A 4,391-nucleotide genomic window follows, 5' to 3' on the forward strand; every position below is an offset into this window, starting at 1 on the left:
GCCTCCCACCCTGTGTTCCAGTTATGACCCTTCTTATGGAACTTGAAGAAGGGCTGAGAGCTCTGTGGACATCGTGATAATCCAGTCCTCTATTACCCAGACCTATTTGTTAGTTTACTGGTCATGTCACTTGAGCAAACACCAGGTAGCTACACTATAAACCAGCTACCTGTGGGTCCTGGGCCATGCTGCTTTATTTCTCTGGGACTCAGTCCTCATTAGACACTCACTAGCCCTTCTGTTGTAATGATCCAACAAAAAAAGTGGGGAGGGGCAATATGTCCCATTTAAATGCATTTTAGAGAAAGCTAATTTTATGGTTCAGAGAAAGTTCCCAATTTTCCATAGGAAAGCTAAAAAAATCTTGAGATTTTACAAATGGAATCATAATTTTCAAAAATGTTCTGGAGACCAGGTCAGAAATGAACATATGAGTTTGTCCCCATTAGAGATCATGCAGAAGCGATGTGTACCAAAGGGAACACTGGACTTTGTACAGGGACTGTGAGTGTGATCTGGTGAACCTAGACAATGTCACCAGTTGACTCTAAGCATTTCAATATTTGAGGACACAGAGAGGCAATCTCATTTCCCGTATATCATAGCAATGCTGCCCTGGACTTTCTGAATAGTTTCTGAAGGTTGACAGTTGACAATGTCACCAGTTGACTCTAAGCATTTCAATATTTGAGGGCATAGAGAGGCAATCTCATTTCCCGTATATCATAGCAATGCTGTCCTAGACTTTCTGAATAGTTTCTGCAGGTCAGGCTACCCAAGCCCTCGAGGCCAAAGACTAAGTGGAAAGATGGTCCAAGATGGGGAAATACTGCCCGACCCTTTCGCAAAGTCCTACAGAATGGGAAATATTAGGGGCAAAAAACCCTTTCACAAAGTCCTACAGAATGGGAAATATAGGGGCAAAAAAGAACTTACTAGAAGACAATGAGAAAATAGGCAGCAAAGTAAAGGTATGTTTGAAACTTAGCTATAAATTGATGGGAGCATTTTCGAAAGGAAGAGAAAAGACAGCCTTTGTTCCTTTGGACAGAAAGGTACAAGGGAGAGGCTGTTGAACTTAGGTCTTTAAAAGAAGTGCTCATGTCCTGTTTTTTTTTTTTTTTTTTTTTTTTTTGTATGCAAAGGCTGCTCCTCTGTTTTTATTTGATCTATTGCCAATGCATTGTAACCCATGTTGGCATAAAAAGTCCTTAGTTATTATATTGAGTTTCCCACTTAAAATGAAGTACATTCCAGCTACACAAAAGGCTCATATAGATAAAGTCTGGCCTTTTATGAGACTCAAACAGAACGGCAAACTTATGCTAGGGAAGGTTATCATGGCCATGATATGTAAGATTATAGACCTTTCCTCCTATATGGTTTCTCCCATAAACCTCCATTTTTCCCCTAAAGTCCTATAAAAAGAAGATAATAATAATTCTCTAATCCTATTAAGATAATCAAAGATTTTAAATGTGAGAAATGCTTCACTGGAAAACCAGATTCTCCTAAATTTGATTTAGCTAGTTAATGAAATCTCTAAAGCCTTTGAAGTAGCATAAGAACTCTGAAATATTGTTCTCTATTCAAATCAAAGTATAATAAGATTCTTAACTGCATGAAATTCTTTAAAAATAGAACTTTCTCTCAAACTGACAGTAGGAATTCTAAAAATTCTTCTCAGCGAATGCATTGCAGCTTAAAATTCTGATAAACTACTTTTATTGTAAAGGTGATTATTTTTTTCTGTGAAATATTTTTAAGCCCAACCAAACTCAGAAATTACTAGGCAAAAATCACAAGAAAAAAAATCAAAATTTAGTCAAAAGAGATTTAAGTGTAAATCATAAGTTAGGAACATAGGTGAGAGATGTGCTGGGCATATGGTGACCTAAAATCCTGTCTCCTGGTGGAGTCCTCTTCTCACTCATAGCCACAACCCACTTCTTCTTGGAGTGCCTATACTCTCTCTCATCAAAACTCCCTTTGGAAAGGGCATGGCCTACCATGCCCTGCACTTCCATCTTGATTCTGTCCCTGAAATTCCTCCTTTTTATTATCAAGGTTTTTTTTAAATCGTTTTTAAAAATATTTTTTTAGTTGTCAATGGACCTTTATTTTATTTATTGTTGCATGCTTCTGGGAATCAAACCCAGTGCCTCACACATGCTAGGCAAGCACTCTGCCACTGAGCCACAACCCCAACCCTATTATCAAGTTTTGATACTCAACTTTGATCAGGGTTGCAACAATGCAGGAATTATTGATATTGGGTCCAGATTGTCCTTTGTTGTGGGGGCTGTCCTGGGTATTGCAGCATATCCATCAGCATCCCTGGCCTCTACCTGCTATAGTTGGTTACACCCCCTCCACCAGTTGTAACAACCAAAATGTCAATATTGTCAGATCATCCCTGGTTGAGAACAATGGTCTTGGATAATAATGATAATAACTGATGATGGTCATAAAATGGTTCTGCCCTCTTTTATCCTTCTTTTAGTATGAGATCACATGATATAGTCTTAGAAGGCATCATCTGGGGATATGAATGCTAAGCTTAGTCCTGGCTGTGTCCTTGACAGTGACCTTGAGCTAATCTTTTTACCTCTTTAAACCTCCATTGACTCAGCTTTATAATAAGAATGGATTTATTCATTAGCTATTTACCTCAGCACGTCCTCTCATATGTGGTAGAATGAGAGAAAGCCTCCTTTGAAGTTGCTCACAGTTTGGTGGAGAAGTTAGACATTAACGATAATTACAAGAAAAAGTTTCAAGTTTAATCAGAGACAGATGTTGGAGCCATTGGTTGGTTACCCTCCTGTAAGATGGTATGGTATGTGCAGCACTATGTATTCCATGTGCATTTTGTTGGCACAGGGCAAGAGCAGTGCTAGTTTTCAGGGTTGACTCTGCCACCACCCTTTCTTGGATGGAACTACTAAAGACCCATGCCTCCTACCCTCACTGTTCCTTGTGAGGGTGACATCATCCCAACCTCTGACTTCTTAGCCTCTTACATGCTTCTAGGTCCCATGAGGCTCTTAACTGTCTGAAGGGCTCCTCTGTTAACCATGAACATATGATGAAAGCCAAAGAGAACATCCCAGTACCAAGAGACTCCAATTGGAAACCTTAAAATGATCATTTATGACTTAGGAAAGTCCCACATTTCAAAATTCTCTGTTTTGCCCAAACAAGGCCATTCCTTGAGCAACCAAAGCCCAGGCATTTATCCTGTAGACACTCCAAAGTCCTATTTAAGCCCTTTGTAATTATCAATACACACACAAAAAAAAACAGAGATAAAAGATTTTATTGCAAACATTTTCTTCCCTTTTAAATATAAACAACTTCCACGCAGAACAAGACTAATACTTTATTGCAATCAAAAGTAAAAGTTGAAATTATAATACGTTTTAAAAATCAATTCATGCAATCTAGCCAGGTTTTACAAAAACCATTTTGCTTCTGGACTAAATTCTTGACCCTTCATTTTCCCATTGCATGGTCTGTGGATAACCTGGACCTCATGACTTTCTTTCAGCCTCTCCATCTTTAGCTCTTTCTACCAGTCAATGTGTCTTTGAGTATGAAAGGAAAAAGTCAATCACTTTTAGAAAACTTCACTTTTCTATTTTTCTACCTAGCTTACATAATCTTTTGTAAATGGTCAATTCTGTGTAAATGTTAACCCGCTTAACTGAAATGAATCAAGGTACCTCCAATCAATTGTGGGACTTGCCAACAAGTCTGGAATTTCCATTGCATAAGGATTTATATCATTCTTTCCAAAGTCACTTATGACTACTCACGACCATGATTTTACATGTCTGTATTCTATGATACATGATATATCTAACAATGCTTCTTGAATTACTATTGCAGAAACTAATATTCACTGATATCCACTGCCAGGGTTAATGTTCTTTGCAAAGCAGATTTCTTGGTTTCCAGGAGAGCTCTGCAGTGAGTCTATTGCAGGCTCTGCAACCAGGAAAATGCAGCCCTTCAATCCTCATCTGCATATCAACACTGGACATGTGTGGCAATGCTGGGGTCACAGAGATAGGGGCCTGAAATGAAACCATCTTTTTATTGTCAAAGGGAATGTTACACATATCTCCTTCATCCACTGGGCAGAACAAAACTTGAGCTTCCTAGCTCTTCACCCAAAGGACACAGGCAGCATTAGGTCCTAATGAGTTGGCAGGTGAGGCACGGACAAGTTATATCTCTGAGACATATTGAGTTCCAGGGGAAGCAGGAAGATCAGGATGATCCCAAGCACTGTGCTTCAATCCAGAGTCACTTGTTGTCAGTTGTGTTTCAAAACCAGAAGGAAACACTCTAATTGTGCTCTTTTGGTGTTCTATTTCACAACAAAA

The sequence above is a fragment of the Marmota flaviventris genome, chromosome 3 (genome assembly GCF_047511675.1).
Source record: "Marmota flaviventris isolate mMarFla1 chromosome 3, mMarFla1.hap1, whole genome shotgun sequence".
Taxonomy (NCBI): Eukaryota; Metazoa; Chordata; class Mammalia; order Rodentia; family Sciuridae; genus Marmota; species Marmota flaviventris.